The sequence below is a fragment of the Anolis carolinensis genome, chromosome 3 (assembly GCF_035594765.1).
Source record: "Anolis carolinensis isolate JA03-04 chromosome 3, rAnoCar3.1.pri, whole genome shotgun sequence".
NCBI classification, from domain to species: Eukaryota; Metazoa; Chordata; class Lepidosauria; order Squamata; family Dactyloidae; genus Anolis; species Anolis carolinensis.
Window position 1 is genome coordinate 11372699 of NC_085843.1, and position 19057 is coordinate 11391755.

Here is a 19057-nt window from a genome sequence, read left to right on the forward strand (position 1 = left end):
CTTGGTAAGGTAGAAAGCAGTAGGAAGAGGGGACAGCCACATTCCAGATGAACAGACTCAATCAAGGAAGTCACAGCTGCCCTGAGTCTGCAAGACCAGAGCAAGGCTGTTGATGCTAGAAAGACTTGGATGCTTCTCATTCACAGGGTTGCTGTGCTGTCGCATGCTGGGCCTGTAAGAATGACTGTTTACAGGATGTGCCTTCTGTATACCCAAAAGGATGCAGGGGTGCCTCAGCTGGAGGGTCCCTTAGATTTCTCAACACAAAGTTCTAATGAGGCTCAAAATAAGTTAATCAAAGCTCTTTATTTGGGCTTAAATCTTCAAACAAATGCTTTAAAACTTTGGAAAACTGGTAGCTTTCTCAATCTGCTATCAGGGGCAGGCATCTGTTGGTAAACTGTTCCCTTTTTCCTTTGGGAAATCTGACCCCTCCCTGGGCAATCTTTCTCCACCCTGACGGCGTGAGGCCCCTACTCCCGGCTCCCAGCTGCGTTATGGATAGCCCGAGTGGTCCCTTACCAGGCAAGGCTGCTGTGGATTCTGTCAAACTGGAAGGTGTCCCTTTGATTTGCTCCACGAAGGTTGTAGGAACTGTGCTGTGGAACTATTATTTTATTCCCCCAGCAAAGCTGTGAGAAGTGAAGCTTTTGTGCAGGTGGGAATCCCACACGTCCTGCTATTAGGCTTCCAACAGTGAGACTGGGTAAAATCCCCCCTTTCCCTCCAAAACCCTGGGAAAGGGGGCAGGTCTAAAGATTCCTGATGATGATTCCCAAGTCGTTAGCCCTATGATTGCAATCCGAGAGAAGCTACCTTACAAACTAGTAGTGCGAGAAAAGGCTTAAATCTCCTGGCACTGCTGTACCAGCACAGTTGCCTTATGTTGAAATCAATTTGATACCAGTTTCTAATAAACATTCGAGAGTGCACTCTCATTTCTCTCCTCTACCAAATTCAGATTAGCTGCTTCTCTGTCCGAATCATCTTCCCGCTCCATTCCTTATCCACTAGTGAGTGACTAGTAGGAACCTCGTCTAGGGTTGTCAGCCAACAACTATGCAGGTACCCTCTCCACCTCTCAGCTGACTCATTTACCTTTTGCCTCCCTGTTGCCCAAAAATAAATTTTGGAAGCTGTCAAAGAGCATGTAAATCAATGAGCTTTTCAGTTTTCACAAGGAGCCCCCGGTGGCACAGTGGATTAAACCTTTGTGCTGACAGGGCTGCTGACCTAAAAGCTAGGTTGCTGACCTGAAGCACAGATGAGCTCCCTCTGTCAGCTCCAGCTTCCCATGCGGGGACATGAGAGAAGCCTCCCTCAAGGATGGTGAAGACATCCAAACATCAGGGTGTCCCCTAGGAAAAGTCCTTGCAGATGGCAAATTCTCTCACACCAGAAGTGACTTGCAGTTTCTCAAGTCACTTCTGAGATGGAGAGCAGGGAGGTGGAAACAATGGGATCATAACATCAGAAGAGAGGGAAGGTTCAAGGAAGCATAGAACCATTGAGCATTGTAGCCAATGGTGGAATATGAATGGTAGCTGGTAGCTGAAGCTTATAGGAATTAAATGCTTCTGCAACCCAAGGTGAAGTCTAATGTTTAACAATAGAACCCAAGATAGTGATGCCAATGTGACTTCATTGCTATGTCTGCATATTTAAGATAAAGACCTCAGCTTCTCCTTTCCCTGGTTATCCAGTTGCCCCCAAAGGTTGACTGGGTCCATCCCTATGGTCAATCAGCGACCAAGGTGGGAGTACACCTGGGCATCCTCCAGCTGCTGTTGAACTGTTTGAGAAAGGGATATCATTCACCCTTGTGTACCTCCAGTATCCTTGCTGGATGTTTGGGAGAATGAAGGCTGTACATTTTCCTTCAACTATGAAACAGCCATCAAATGGCATCAAATTATATTCCCAACCACTGAATATTTACTATGTGTGATGCCTGGGTTGGGCTACAGTTGTGCAATTGTGTAAAATACATTGTGCAAAGTGTTACTAGGTATGTCCCAAAGCACTTAATATAGCAAAACTGCAGTGGTGGCAGAATTACACCAACAGATGTACCCAAGAAGATTCTGGCTACTAAGTGCTTTAACACTGATGGAAGAGAAGAAAAGCTGGATCACCAATGGTTATTGCTTCCCAAGCTGATGGCAAAATGATAGAAACTGGAAAGTATGTGCAATTGGCAAGGACATGATATCATCACAAGATGATTCCAATAGCTCCTTCTTTGCCAGTGAATGGGTTGCTTTTTAAATGTCAAAAGACACATGTGAATCCACACTAAGGCATCTTAGGAACTTTAGAAAATAATGGAATAGCCAAATGGTACTCTGCTTTAGATATTACAGTGGTGATGATGAACCAGGCTTAGAGAGAGGCAATAGGCCATTGCTAAAAGAGATGTCAACTTCTCCATGAGGAAGACAAATTGAGGTGTATATCTGGCAACCTCATCAAATGGGCCAAAATTTGGGGGCGAACACCAGTTCCTCTTCAGTAATGGTTTTCCCCTGCCGGGTACTGCCAGATTCACCATGATATGTGATGATTACCACGGCAAATGTGATGAGGTCCTGGGTATGTTTTCCAACTACTAAAAGAGCTGAAAGCATCTCCCATTCATTTGTATTTATTTCATGTAATTATAGCCAGAGTACAAAACTTGTTTCCTTTTGTGTGTTCATAGTTAGATGCATTTGTTTCAAAAGCATACATTGAAATGTTCAGCATGCAAAACTTTACACCCCTGTGTAACAGCGGACATGTTTTATCATCCAACTACAAAATCACAAACTATGCATCACCACCACTGACTTCACACCTGGACCCAGAGTGAATCACATAGATTTAGGAGTATTAAGTACTAATTTCTGATACTGATTTCTATGTAGTATTTCCACCATAAAAATGCTTGATTGTCTCAAATTAAATCAAACATGTGGACTCCAATTACTAAATTAAATAATAATTGTCAAAAGTTTCACACTTTTAAACTTTTCTCCAAATTACATGTCTTTCCCACCTCTCCCAATTGATGAAAAAGATCTATAGATAACCAATACTTACCTAGAATTGCATGGCAAAGGATGCTACAGAGGTGGGTATGTTTTTGATGGTCTCCATGATAGGAGGCCAGAGTTAATTGTATGTGATAGAGAGGGGCAGATTTCTGCACATACCTGGGGGGGGGGGGGGACACTAAGGACTCATCTCGTGCATTTGTATGAAATCGCTACCCATTTCTATTTGTCTCATTCATATGGCTGTGTTTCTGTTTGTATCTGCTGCTTCTGGAAATGGGGGGCCCATACAAATTAGCTTTTTCACTCAATGTCCCCCCCAAAGATTTCAGACCTTGGGCAGCAAAGTCACAGCCCCCCCCCCCTCGATGGATTGTCACCTTGCCATGGTGAGGGGGCTTGCGTGTTCCAATGCACCTGCGGGCACAACCACTGGAGTCATGCACTTCCAGGAGTGGCCGCAGGGGAGGTTCCAGACCAAGCACAATCCGAAGACCCAAAGACCTCAACAGCGGAGCAGACGGAGGATAACATGATACATGTTACAATGGCTGTGAAGGCGGAAAAAGGCTGCAACAGATTGAGAAGCCACTCTTGTTGTGTTAACCACACCACTGCTGGGACCTCACTCTGTGAAGACTGTGTGTTGACTGGCCGTGCACCGACCTCAACACATTAAAAAAAATCACGCACAGGCGTCCTTCAAGAAAAATAAAAACAAACCAAAAAAGTCCCATGGTGATCAGCGAGTGGCGACGGGGGCAGAACTGTGAAAACTGGAAGCCCCTAGTCACAGACTGGCACATGGGTGGTGGATATGGACTCAGTTGTTCTACCTCAAGGACCGAGGCAGTTAAGGCTAGAAAAGGTGCCCTAAACATAGTTTGCCTTTCTTATCTCTGACTGGACTGCCGTGTCCAGAGGGGTCACCACTCTGCGGCCAAAAAAGAGAAATGAACTTTGGAACATGAGGAAGGCCCGTCAAGCCAACCCTGACCGAGACAGCCTTCCACCTGGAAACTGATGTCCTCACTGCGGGAGAACATGCAGATCAAGAATAGGTCTCTTCAGCCATCTACGGATCCATCCCCAAGATAGCGAAGATGGAGGACCATCATCCTTGAACTACGAGGGATCGCCTAAGTCAGGGCCTGTAGGCCCTACCAGCCAGGGCATACATCTGAGTGGGCTCAGTGCTCAGCAGTAGGCCCTGCCTGCTGAGTGCTTGATGCTTGTAGGCCTGGTAGTCAGGGCCTACAGCTGAGTGCTCAACGCTCAACTGTAGAGCCTGTGAGCCAGATCTATGAGTGTCGAGCACTTGGCTGTAGGCCATGCCTGCTGGGCCTACGAGCATTGAGCCAAAAATCAGCCAACCAAATGGCTACCATTCCCCCTTCTCTCATTTAGATGCTCTTTCTGTTCGGGGGGGGGGGGGGGCTGTAGTGTTCTGAGCCACCCAAATGGATGGAACAGTATGGAAACACAAAAAGAAACAGATGAAACAGTATTGAGGCCCAACTCTACTAAGACTGTGAAGGTCTTAGAAGCTCTCTTTCAATCTTACTTTGCAACTACTTACAGTGCAGTGTGAGTTTTGCTGGTTGCTCCAAGGTCAGAAAGGAATCTTCTCCCCACTCTCCTTTTTTGGCTTGCCACATATTGTATCTGTGGAATTTTGATGATTGGTCAAGAGTGGTGTCTATACAAGAGGTTGCCACTGACATGGAAGGGGGACAATATCAGAGTTCGGTGTCCCCTTTAGGTCCTGGGACATAGAGGAAGAAGTCTGCCTATGGGACCAATCTGGGTGTTTGTTTTCTAGCAAAGTCTTGGGACTTGCGGAGGGAATGCCCTGGGTTTGTCTTCTAGTCACCCAGGGAGTAATCCAATTATTGGACTGTCTTCAGGATAAGGTTTTTTTGCCCAAGGGAAGGCTGAGGAGGTAGTCTAGGGAAACCTGGCCTCAAGTGGACCCACATCAATTGATCTCCCCCCCCCCCCCCCAGTCAGTGTCATGTTCAACCCAACTTAAATAGGTTATGGGTGAAATAAAATTGCCCTAATTTAGCCCAATTATCTGTGCATGATCTCATTATATCATGGTTAGTCATCAAATAAATATTAATTACAAAGAGTATTGGCTGGTGGTTTTCATGTCAGTAGGAAGATGAATCTGTTTTACGTAGAAATCCACACTTTTAAGGACTATGGCTCAACCAATTTTGAAAATGGGATTCTAGTTTGGGGATAGAGTTCTGCCCTTTAGAAAATTAATTTACACTTCACACTGTCATTACCCTTCTCCCCTACATGGAAGCCATGAGTGCTATGAAATAGACAAAAGAGCGAGAAAACAAAAAATGGGTAAAATATTGATTATATTATTATTATGGGCTGAGTGAGTGTACACACTCACATGTACAGGATATAGGCTAAGCATATGTATTAATGTAAATTGACTATATTTTATAATATTATATCTATATTGACAACTATAGGATGCACATTCTTTAATCACTGAAGAACTCTTTCATCAGAAACAAAATATGAGCATTTATATTTCCAAATTAGTATAATATTTTCTACAAGAAAACTTTTCAGGATTTAATCACACTGACGATTAGTTGAATTCCAAATTATGGGAACATAATTTCAGGTTTCTACAATCTCATTCTCTCCAGAGTTATAAGATTCAGGGGAAAAAAATCAAGCTTGTAGCTGACGCAACTTTGTTATTGAATCTCACTGTACAACAAATCTCAGAGGTATTTACAGCCAGGCAAAATGGCTGTAATGTATATAACATTGAAAGTACAGCATATAAAATGCAATACAATATGTGAAATGAGGAACACATGAGCAACTAGTAGCATCACAGCAAAGCAAAATAACAAGCCTATCTAAAACACATTGCATGTAAGATCATAAATGTTACCAAATAGTTAGGCATTTTACTTTCTAAAAATGTGCACATTTGAACCACTCTAGAAAATAAGTTCACTTCACACATGCTGATTTTTACCTCTCCATTTCACTTAATGTTCAAAGGAAAACAAACTCTTAGTCAACATTTAGATAACAGGCATGCAATGATCCAAAGGACTTGAAGTTTAAGAGATAACTCAGAGAGTGACTTTGCTCAGAAAGTGACTTACACAATAAAACACTTTTGTTCGGTTTGCATAAATTCAGTGTCGTATTCCATAAATGTTTTGTTCAGCCTGCATTTATTGCTGGAATCTCAAAAACTAGAGAGGTTCTGTCACCACACTTGATCTATCAGATCTTTCTTGATCTATCAGATCTATTGTACTGAGAAGTACAATAACTGTTCCCAGCCCCAGTATGGCTTTCTTTTCGTAGATGATGGGAGCTGTGCTACAAACCATCTGGAGTGAATCATGTGAAACCTGGTGATAACTCAGGTTGAAGGTGATAGAATCCATGTTCCACGTTCACTGTATTATCTCCCTGAGCATTCCTGGTACACACCCAAGGTTTTCTCCTGACCATTCAAGTGCTATTTTCTGCTTCACCAAGCACCACAAATCATAATATTTGTATCATCAATTTGTCCTTTTATCTACTAGGTTCCAGCTCTTAGGTCCCGACTCCACCCCAAGCATAAGAAGACATTTTAACTCTGAAACTGGTTTCACTTTGGTGAATTATCACATTTTATATGTGGTCTGGTAGTTTTGACTCTACCTTTTGCTCCATGGAGCAAGATAGACAGATATTGTAGTATCTATTTTTCATGATTCATCCCTCAAACAAGTAATGTCATCTGAGTATTGCTTAGTTGGAAAAGGTAAACAGACAGACAAGTCCACAATATGAGCAAGGCTACATTATACTTTTAGCAGAAACTTTTCCATTCCAAGTCTTATGCTTTTGGTTGACAACACTCTTTCTTTGTTGCTTTATGGTGTCCTTCCCAAAACTCTTGAAAGATCTCAGAGTATCATAAACCAAGTAGAAATAAAAACTGGACTGGTATTTATGGCCTCAAAAGACTACTTTGGCATCATACAACCTACAGCAAAAGTACATGCCAAGTAATTTTCCAGAAATTCACATGCCACCATTCACAAAGAGAAGATAAAACCTTGCTTAGTCTTGTAATCTCAGAATACATTGTAGCTTGGCCCTAAATCCAATTGTTAGTACCAGCTAGAGTTTACTAGACCAAACTCATTTGAAGCAATGGAACTTAAGGTGTTGACTTGTCAAGTTCTAATTGATTAAGAAGTCTGCTCTGTTTACCACTAATAATTGGATTTAGCCCTATGTCATTGATTCTCACCCAAGTAATACAATGTCACAACAACTGCAATTTGCATCTGAAATATACAAAGCATCAGTTGATTTCGAGAAAAATGCACTGGGATTTGATAGTCATCCATCCAACTCCATATATAAAAACATTGAAGAATTTTTATTTTACTCACTGAGAATGCTCATGAAGTACTTGATGGAAGCTGCTACTCAGTGGGATAGGGTCTCCATCTAGTATTTACAAGAGTGTTTAAATCCTTCCTGATTCATAAGCAGTGCCCATCAATCCTAAAAATAGAGATCAAGAAAAAAGAGGAGGGAAAAATGCATTATTTGTATGTCAGGTCACTCAAATCCCATAATCATATGTACAGTGGGATCCAAGTATTTGCTGGAATTTGGTTCCAGGACAACATGTGGATACCAAATTCCATGGATGCTCAACCCCATTGTATATAATGGTACAGTAAAGGTAATGTCTCCATATCAGTGTATCACTTAGTACAAAACAAAACCAAGATTTGGTTTTGATGATTTGATGAATCCCCCCAAATAGTTTTGAGCACTGGTTGGTTGACTTTTTTTATACATGAACTGTGGGCACTGAGGACTGACTCTATTTTAAAATAAACCATTGATTAAGCAATAAGTATAAGAGACATACATTTGCATAAAATAGATACTTTATATTTAGCTAACACATGTATGTGTTATTGCAAGTTTGCTCTTTGAAGAGACATTCCTTATTCACATATGGAAAATGCTTCTTTTGATGGCTTTTTGCAGGTTTATTTTAAAAAGATTTTACTAAAAATAATGATCAGAATTTCAATCAAAGGCACATTTTATTTGGCTTTCCTAACCAATGAATCATCTGAAACAGAGTTAGTAATAATATACTAGAAACCAAATGGAAAAAGATCTATTTTCTCAATGCTAGTTCATACAGATTTATCATATGATCAAGGACTTCAGCTATTTATGGCATGAGATGTATGTATGAAAATGCACATGAAGTACCATATGATGGTCAGTCGAACCTGTGTGCTTTACTGAAGGTCTGAAATAGAAGTGTTTGGACAGAACCATGGGGCCTGTGAACTACAAAATGTTCAGATAATCATTTGAATGCTTAAGTACGTGGCAGTGGACTGCCTTAATTGGTTCTCCATACCAGGAGGAAAAATCTTCCAAACAATTCAACCAAACAAAGAAATTAATTATCAGACCATGACAGTGATCACCAGCACACCAACAAAGAAAGCAATTTTCATTCCTTCAACAACAAAAAATGGGTCCAGGGTATACCCAACATTGACCCAACACATTGTAATATGTGTTGGGTCAATGATATATCAAAATAGTGTCATAGTTATGGTAGCCATGAAGTCCAAATTGGCACCATCAGGATAGTCTTGTTGGTATCCCTAAAACCATAATCTTGGCATTATCTAGTACTACTTTCTCCTTGTGAATGATAAAAGTTATCGTCTCTTCATGTCCACCAGTCTAGGCTGGTGCTACACTGACTATCTAGATATGATGCTGAACCAGGTCAACTCTGCCCAGCTCATCTACCCAGATCTTAGGAAAATATATTGTTGCTGTGTGCCTTCAATTCATTTCTGACTTATTAATTAACCTAAAGTGAACCAGTCACAGGATTTCTGGGTCTGAGAGTATGTGACTTGCCCAAAACCATCCAATGGATTTCCGTGGCCAAGTGGCGAATCAAACCTTGGTCTCAAGTGTCATAGTCCAGTGCTCAAATCACTTTGCTGCATTGTGTCTGGTATAATAAACAAACCAAATACCCATTTTTTACAGTTATAAATATTAAAATAGAATTAAACTAGTTACAATTATAAAAACTATTCAGTTAAATACGATCTTAAATTAATAAAAATTAAAATACATAAATGAAAAACTAAAGTATTTCAGCCTAAAATAATGCAGTACATCTTAGCTCATTCTTTTAAAACATTGTGTTATAAAAGGCTATGTAAATAAAAAGGTTTTATCTGACTGTTGTATGAACAACAAAGAGGGGGGCATTCTAGCCTCCCTGTGAAATGATTTCCAAAGTCAATGGCAGCCAAGGAGAAGATGCTGTATTACATCACCACCAATGGTAATGGGAATGAGAGAAGGACCTCTTCTTGATTATTTCAGAGCCAGGGATAACTCAAACAAGGAGATACAGTCTGCCAAATTGCCTGGACCTGAGTCATATAGGGCTTTATAGATCATAACCAAAACATTGAATTGTGCCCAGAAACTGGAATCCACTAGTGTTATCGTCAATACAATGTGCAAACAGACAGTGGCAAGGTGTTAGTGAAAATGCCCACACAATGGGATCACACACAACGTAAAGCCAACATTTTATTTAAAATACATCATAAAACTATCTTTTTTAAAAAAAAAAAAACACTTTAGTGCAGATGACAAGAAGACCCAAACCAGGCATAGCATTCAGTAAGAAATACCACCACCCCCAAACACATCATAGAATAGTTAAACTGGAAGAGGATCTGGACTGACTTATGGCCACAGTACGAGGATATTGGATGAATGGACTTTACTTACAGTAGAGTCTCACTTATCCAAGCTAAACGGGCCGGCAGAAGCTTGGATAAGCGAATATCTTGGATAATAAGGGGGGATTAAGGAAAAGCCTATTAAACATCAAATTAGGTTATGATTTTACAAATTAAGCACCAAAACATCATGTTATACAACGAATTTGACAGAAAAGGTAGTTCAATACGCAGGAATGTTATGTTGTAATTACTGTATTTACGAATTTAGCACCAAAATATCACGATATATTGAAAACATTGACTACAAAAATGGCTTGGATAATCCAGAGGCTTGGATAAGCAAGGCTTGGATAAGTGAGACTCTACTGTATATGTTTTATATGTTTTATTATTTATTATTTTATTTTTTATATTTTTTATTGTTTTAAGTGTTGCTATTGGTTTTTATTCATTGCTAGGTTTTAAATGTGTGTAGGCATCGAATTGTTGCCAATTGTGTACGCCGCTCTGAGTCCCTTCGGGTGAGAAGGGCAGGATATAAATGTTGTAAATAAATAAATGAATAATCCAAAGACCATCCATGTTCTGCCATGCAGGAATACCCAGTCCGGGCACTTTCAATAGATAACAATCCATCTTAGTAAAAAAAAAAACCTCCAGAGAAGGAGACTCCATCACACTCTGAAGTAACATATTTTGCTGCCCAACATATCTTATCATCAGGAAGGTCTTATTAATGTTTAGCCCCCTCGATGGATTGTCACCTTGCCGTGGTGAGGGGGCTTGCGTGTTCCGATGAACCTGTGGGCACAACCACTGGAGTGATGCACTCCCAGGAGTGGCCGCAGGGGAGGTTCCAGACCAAGCACAACCCAAAGACCCAAAGACCTCAACGGCGGAGCAGGCGGAGGATAACATGGTACATGTTACAATGGCTGTGAAGGCGGAAGAAGGCTGCAACAGACTGAGAAGCCACTGTCGTTGTGTTAACCACACCACTGCTGGAACCTCACTCTGTGAAGACTGTGTGTTGACCGGCCGTGCACCGACCTCCACACATTAAAAAAAATCACGCACAGGCGTCTTCCAACAAAAATAAAAACAAACCTACAAAAGTCCCATGGCGATCAGCGAGTGGCGACGGGGGCAGGACTGTGAAATCTGGAAGCCCCAAGTCACAGACTGGCACATGGGCGGTGGATATGGACTCAGTCGTTCTACCTCAAGGACCGAGGCAGTTGAGTAGTCCGGCAGCTGTATCCATGACTGAGCAGCCCTTTTTAGGATCCGCTCTGCTCACCCCACACGGGGAAGGAGCTAGAAAAAGTGCCCTAAACATAGTCTGCCTCTCCTACCCTGACTGGACTGCCGCGTCCAGAGGGGTCACCACTCTGCGGCCAAAAAAGAAAAATGAACTTTGGAACATGGAACGTACGGACATTGTTAGATAACACTGACAGCGAACGCCCCGAACGCAGGACTGCTCTCATTGCAAGGGAGCTGGGACGCTTTAAGATCGACATAGCAGCCCTTCAGGAGACCCGGAGAGCAGGAGAGGGACAGCTGAAGGAAGAAAAGGGAGGCTACACCTTCTTCTGGAAGGGACTGCCTGAAGAAGAGCGAAGAATACACGGAGTTGGCTTTGTGATCAGAAACGACCTGGTGAAGCACCTGACTGAAGCACCCACTGGCATCAACGAACGACTCGCAACCCTCCAAATTAACCTTGCCAAAAACCAACAGGCAACCATCATATGCGCCTATGCACCAACTCTAGATGCTGACGAACACATCAAGGAAAAATTTTACTGTCAGCTGGATACCATCCTATCGGAGATACCTGAGGAGGACAAAATCATCCTCCTGGGGGACTTTAATGCAAGAGTCGGAAGGGACTCTGACCTGTGGCTAGGGATCATAGGAAAAGACGGGGTCGGAAACAGCAACTCGAATGGCATCTTGCTTCTCACCAAATGCGGAGAGCACAACCTCGTCATCACCAATACGCTCTTCCGCCAGAAAAACAAGCTCAAGACATCATGGAAGCACCCTCGGTCAAAGCATTGGCACCTCCTGGACTATGTTATCACACGTGCCAGAGACCGCCGCGATGTGCTTCTCACAAGAGCCATGACAGGTACTGATGACTGCTGGACAGACCACAGGCTAATCCGATCCACGATGGCTATCAAGATCGTCCCCAAACGCAGACTCCAAGGAAGAAAAACAAGGCGCAAAATGAACACCCAAGCCCTTCAGGAGCCCTCCAAACAAGCCCTTCTCCAAACAACACTCAAAGATCATCTACCCACAGAACACCCCGAAAATGTTGAGGAACATTGGAACAAACTGAAGACCTCCATCATCACAGCCTGCGAAGAAAGCATTGGATACCTAACTAAGAAACATCAAGACTGGTTTGATGATAATGACAAAGAGATCCAACAGCTGATTGATAACAAAAGGAAAGCCTTCCAAACATGGCAGAGAGACACCAACTGTGCTGCCAAGAAAAAGATCTATGCCAGTGCAAAAGCTGAGGTCCAAAGAAGGACCAGAGAACTCAAGAACATCTGGTGGACAAAGAAGGCTGAAGAAATCCAACACCTTGCAGATACCCACGACGCTCAGGGATTTTTCAAAGCCACAAAGATCATTTACGGACCAAGAAACCATGGCATACAGCCCCTACGCTCATCAGATGGAACCAAAATTCTGAAGGACAAAACATCAATTGCACTACGTTGGAAAGAGCACTACCAGAACCTGCTGAATCGCAGCTCCAATGTGGCCGAAGAGACCCTCTCACAAATCCCGCAACAACAAACCAGGGATGAGCTTGCAGCACTGCCTAGTTTGGAAGAAGTCAGCAATGCCATCAGCCAACAAAAAAACAACAAAGCCAGCGGACCTGATGGGATTCCTGCTGAAATCTTCAAAGAGGGTGGACCTGAGCTGATACAACAACTCCACCAGCTCATTAAAAAGGTGTGGATGACCGAGAAAATCCCAGCTGACTTCAAGGATGCCACCATCATCATCCTTTTCAAGAAAGGGGACAGAACAGACTGCGGGAACTATCGTGGTATCTCCCTTCTAACCTCGGCCGGGAAAATCCTTGCAAGAATCCTTGCAAACCACCTTCTCCCTGTCTCAGAAGACACCCTCCCAGAATCCCAGAATGGCTTCCGCCCCTCCAGAGGAACAGTGGACATGATCTTCACTGCTCGACAGCTCCAAGAAAAATGCAGGGAACAAAACCAACCTCTGTACATGGCATTCATTGACCTTGCAAAGGCATTCGACACAGTGAATCGCAGCGCTCTCTGGACCATCCTCCAAAAAATCGGGTGCCCTGACAAATTTGTCAACATCCTGCGGCTCCTCCATGATGACATGATGGCAACAGTCTTGGACAGCAACGGCTCCCAAAGTGACCCATTTAAGGTGGAATCAGGTGTCAAGCAGGGATGTGTTATTGCCCCCACCTTATTTTCCATCTTCATCGCTATGATACTTCACCTTGTTGATGGGAAGCTTCCCACCGGAGTGGAAATCATCTATCGGACAGATGGCAAGCTATTTAACCTCAGCAGACTGAGAGCCAAAACCAAGGTCACCACAAAATCTGTTATAGAACTCCAATATGCTGATGACAACGTAGTCTGTGCGCATTCAGAAGAAGACCTACAAGCCACTCTAAACACCTTCGCAGAAGCATACGGGAAGCTCGGCCTCTCACTGAACATCGAGAAAACCAAAGTGCTCTTCCAACAGGCACCAGCTAATCCCTCTGCAAAGCCAGGAATACAGCTTAACGGTGTAACATTAGAAAACGTTGACCATTTCCGCTACCTTGGTAGCCACCTCTCCACAAAAGTCAACATCGACACTGAAATACAACACCGCTTGAGCTCTTCGAGTGCAGCATTTTTCCGTATGAAGCAGAGAGTGTTTGATGACCGGGACATCCGTAGAGAGACCAAGGTGCTTGTTTATAAAGCCATTGTCCTCCCAACCCTGCTCTACGCCTGCGAAACGTGGACTGTGTACAGACGTCACACCAAACTCCTGGAGCGTTTCCATCAGCGTTGCCTCAGGAAAATCCTGCAAATCTCTTGGGAAGACAGGCGGACAAATGTCAGCGTGCTTGAGGAAGCAAAGACCACCAGCATTGAAGCGATGCTCCTACGCCATCAACTCCGCTGGACTGGCCACGTTGTCCGAATGCCCGATCACCGTCTCCCAAAGCAGCTCCTCTACTCCGAACTCAAGAATGGGAAACGGAATGTTGGTGGGCAGGAAAAGAGATTTAAAGATGGGCTCAAAGCCAACCTTAAAAACTGTGGCATAGACACTGAGAACTGGGAAGCCCTGGCCCTTGAGCGCTCTAATTGGAGGTCAGCTGTGACCAGCAGTGCTGCGGAGTTCGAAGAGGCACGAACGGAGGGCTTAAGGGAGAAACGTGCCAAGAGGAAGGAGCGTCAAGCTAACCTCGACCGGGACCGCCTTCCACCTGGAAACCGATGTCCTCACTGCGGGAGAATATGCGGGTCAAGAATCGGTCTCTTCAGTCACCTAAGAACACACGCCCAAGATACCAAGGTTGGAAGACTATCGTCCTCGAACGACGAGGGATCGCCTAAGTAAGTAAGTAAGTAAGTAAGTAAGTAAGTAATGTTTAGGTCCTACAGGGCTCACCTGTTTCCCTTGAGATCTCTTCTATCTCTTCCAGCAATTCTGAAGATGGCCTCCAGCTGAGTCAATTCCCAATCCCAATATATAATGGAAATTTAGCTCTCCTTAAGTTCTTTGCACCCTCCTCAATTGTTCTCCAATCGTCAATTAAAATGGTGGTCCCACCCACCCTTATTTCTCCTTGAATTGGCAACCTGACATGATAGTCTTCTTCAGGATTATCTCTGGAGGAACTATTCCACCACAAGTCTCCAACTTGGCTTCACATCTTTTCTTCACTGTGGGTAGTTAAGTAAGGGAGGAACGGCTGGTTCCAATCAACAAATCAGCCAGATGTTACAGCTAACAGGGTCCCAGTTTGTTGGTGAAACAGCAGCTCTGCAGTATTAGAGGTCAGATGCAAAACAGACTTCTTTACTCCCCATTTCTGCTGAACTGGAATGCAAACACCCGTCATCAGTAAGCTGTTCATAAAGTTGCTTTTATTTGTATGCCAGCCACTCCGTGTGTCTGGCAGGGCACACATACTTCAAACAAAATAAATCATGAAATTAAATAATGTATTGTTTTCTTTTCTTTTATGTCCTGTTGTAAAATGTTTTCATCACCCTCTGTGAGGTGGTGGTGGTGCTATACATATAAAGAGCTATGACGGGCGTAAGGGAATACATTTGTTGGGCTGCATTTTTATATGAACCAACTTTATCCAATATATGTGTATCCAATATACACAGGGAAATCATCTCCAAGTTTTGCATCGCAGTCCTCCAAGCCAATAGTGTGTACAAAAATGATGTTAGGGGAAATGTATTTTAAAAGTTTTTTGAACACATTTCTTTTAACACGTGCAAGCTATTTTTCCCAATATGTATGTTTGTACTAATTTCTCTTACTATATGCATCACTTTCATAATTCTTTTAAAATTGTTATTAAAGCACATGTATAAAATAACCCAGTGGTGCAGTGGATTAAAACTCTTAGCTGCTGAACTTGCTGACCAAAAGGTCATAGGTTTGAATCCGGGGGAGTGGGATGAGCTCCTGTTGTTAGCCCCAGCACTGCCAACCTAGCAGTTAGAAAACACTCAAATGTGAGTAGATCAATAGGTACTGCTTTGGCAGGAAGGTAACAGCAAACCAGCAGTACCAAGCTGCTGCAGAAGCAAATGCCGGGCCAGGAGTTAAAGGAGCAGAGCGGGAGGACGTCGTCAAGCCGGTCTGAAGTCAGGATAAGCAGACAGCGTCGGTATCAGGAGTGAAGGTAGTAGTCAACAACAGCAGACAGCCACATAATAAAGAACAACACCAAGCCACGGATTGAGAGCGAAGAGCAAAGCCGAGTCAAATTCAAGTCCAAGGTCCAAGAGGTTGAAGTCATCCAAGAAGGTCACAACACAAAATAGGAAATAACAGGAAATAACATGTCCAGGTTATGTAATCACCCACCAGATGCGGAATGGGAGGCGGGGGGGGGGGGGTGGCTATGCTCTCCCGTGAAGGCTTTTCACTTAGGGCAGTTCCTGTTTTGGACATCTTTGGCATTGAAAGTGTTGGTCTGGTATGGGATTCCCCTGAGAGCATAGCCTTCCTACTGGTGTACCGTGCGCCTAGTGCACCAGCAGACAGCCTATCCCAGCTGCTCGAGACTGTGTCGGAGTGGTCCTTGAGGTTCCCCAGACTTATCGTCCTTGGGGATTTCAATGTCCACGCTGTTACAGACTCTTGCTCAGCAGCAGCTACAGACCTAGTGTCCACCATGGAGACACTAGGACTCTCGCTCTGTAGTACTGGGCCCACGCATCAGGCAGGACACACGTTAGATTTGATCTTCAGCGCAGGAATTCAAGTGACCCAAGCCTCTATTATAGAGGTTCCATGGTCAGATCACTGTGCCCTGAGGGTCAGGCTGGAGCATGCCTACCCACCTGACAAGGGCACCAAGCCAATTTGGGCTCGCCCAAGAAGACTTATGGAACCTAATAGGTTCCAGAATGCTCTGAAGGATCTGGAGCCTGTCAGCGACTCGATCGATGTGCAGGTGGACACATGGAACATCAGGCTATCCAATGCACTCGACGAGATCGCCCCTAGACGCCCTCTCCAACCCCGCCGAAATCGGTCTCCTTGGTTCACCGAGGAACTTCGATCGATGAAGCGGGAAAAGAGACGGCTAGAGGGCGTGTGGCGAGAACTTCATGACAGAGCTTCGAGATCAGCTTATAGGGCATTTATGGAGTCCTATGAGCATGCTATCATCGAAGCAAAGCGAGTATATTATGCCTCTTTGATAGCATCTGCCAGCTCACGACCGGCAAAATTGTCCAAAATAATTAGATCTCTAACGACGGTTCCTACTGTCCCAAAAAGTGATGATCAGGCCCCTTCAGCCGAGGCCTTCCAAAGCTATTTTGTTGACAAGATCTCACTACTACGCCGGGACCTCCCTGCCACAATTGATACAAGGAGAGAACTTGAGACTCCATGGCCACTTGCTGGACCTACCCTCGACCGGTTCATCCCACTGGACGCAGAGGCTGTCGATAGGCTCATAGCTGCAGCTAGACCGACCACTTGCTCCCTCGATCAGTGTCCCTCTTGGTTGGTAAAATCCTGCATGGAGGGATTACGTGATCCTCTGTTGAAGATAATAAACAGCTCCCTGGAGCAAGGAGTCTTTCCAGAGGGTTTAAAAGAGGCGGTGGTCTCTCCCCTGCTGAAGAAACCAGATTTAGATCGTTCAGTTCCCTCCAGCTATTGCCCAGTTTCGAACCTCTCGTTCCTGGGCAAGGTGATTGAGAGGGCAGTAGCGGAGCAGTTGCAACAGTTCCTAGACAACACAGCCGGATTAGATCCCTTCCAGTCCGGCTTTCGTGCGGGACACGGGACAGAGACTGTGCTGGTCTCCATCACGGATCACCTTTGATGCCAGCTTGATCAGGGCGGGTCGGTGTTGCTCGTGTTATTAGACCTCACTGCAGCATTTGACATAGTCGATCATAATCTTTTGACCCACCGCCTTGCCGTTGTTGGAGTCAGGGGGACAGCTTTAAATTGGCTGGCCTCCTTTCTTCACAACCGTGGACAGTGAGTGGAGAGGGGAGGCCTGGTCTCTGAAAGGTCCCCTCTACTTTGTGGGGTGCCTCAAGGGGCCATTCTCTCCCCTCTGTTGTTTAACATCTATATGCAACCACTTGCTCAGTTGGTCCGAGATTTCGGGCTCGAGTGTTATCAATATGCTGACGACACTCAGCTTGTGTTAAAGATGGAATGCCAACCGGATTCTGTACCCGACAATTTTCATCAGTGCCTCAAGGCCATTATTGGATGGTTACGTTCCAGTAGGTTAAGGGTGAATCCAGCAAAGATGGAGATCCTATGGCTGGGCCGACCGGGCAGTGGGGATATCCAGTTGCCAATCCTGGATGGTGAAGCGCTACGCCCGTCTTCACTAGTAAAGAGTCTGGGAGTCCTCTTGGACCCTTCACTGACGATGGAGGCCCAGGTCTCTGCCGTTAGCAAAACCGCCTTTTTTCATCTTCGGCAGGCTAGACGGCTAGCCCCCTATCTGTCTAGGGACAACCTGGCTACGGTGATCCAGGCTACGGTCATCTCGAGACTGGATTACTGTAATGCCCTTTACATCGGCCTTCCTGTGTCGGAAGCTCAAATTGGTGCAAAATGCAGCTGCCCGGCCCCTTGCGGGAGTCCCGATGAGATGCCACATAACACCAATCTTACGGCAGCTGAACTGGTTACCAATTGAGCACCGGATCACTTTCAAAGTGATGGTACTTACCTTTAAGGCCTTACATGGCCTAGGGCCGATGTACCTGAGGGACCGCCTCACTCCCTACAAACCCCAGAGATCCCTCCGTTCTGAGGACCAAGACCTGCTGGAAGTCCCCAGTTTTAAGGCCTTGCGTCTAACAGCAACTAGACGCAGAGCCTTTTCAGCAGTGGCACCATCTCTCTGGAACACCTTGCCACCTGAAGTCCGTGCCTTGCGGGACTTGTCGGCTTTCCACAGGGCATGTAAGACACACCTGTTTCGGCAGGCCTTTGAGTTCTGTTAGATGTTTTAAAAGGTGCTTTTAGGATGTTTTAAAGATATTTTTAAAGATGTTTTAAAGATGTTTTAAGATGTTTTTAAATTGTTGATTTTAGCCGGTTCTTGTAAGCCGCCCCGAGCCCTAGGGGAGTGGCGGCATATAAGTTTGAAAAATAAATAAAAATAAATAAAAAATGGCACAGAGAGCCAAAGCAACAATTCTTCATCAGAGTCCCAATCATCCTGCCCATGCCCAACTCTATCCACACCTGTGGACCCCCTCTCACTCCTCCAAGCAGACCAAGTGGGATCTGCTTCTGAAGACACCCAAGCTTCCCCAGCATCAGCAGTATCCATGGGCCCCGATTAGTCCCCAAGCATCTCTGGTGCCCGTGTCCAGTCCGTGCCCAATTCCTCCGTTAACACCTGTCCCCCAGCATCCATTTCCACCTCAG

The 19057-nt window shown here is 44.4% G+C and overlaps 1 protein-coding gene across 2 annotated transcripts in view; it reads right to left on the reverse strand.

The window, feature by feature from the left end:
* The window catches only part of tenm4 (teneurin transmembrane protein 4), a 1874213-nt gene that overhangs the window by 1023486 nt on the left and 831670 nt on the right, over positions 1 to 19057 (reverse strand). For both annotated transcript variants that reach the window (XM_062977060.1, XM_062977059.1), the window contains one exon: positions 7487 to 7601. The gene's annotated coding sequence lies outside the window, so the exon portion shown is untranslated. The remainder of the gene's footprint in view (positions 1 to 7486; positions 7602 to 19057) is intronic.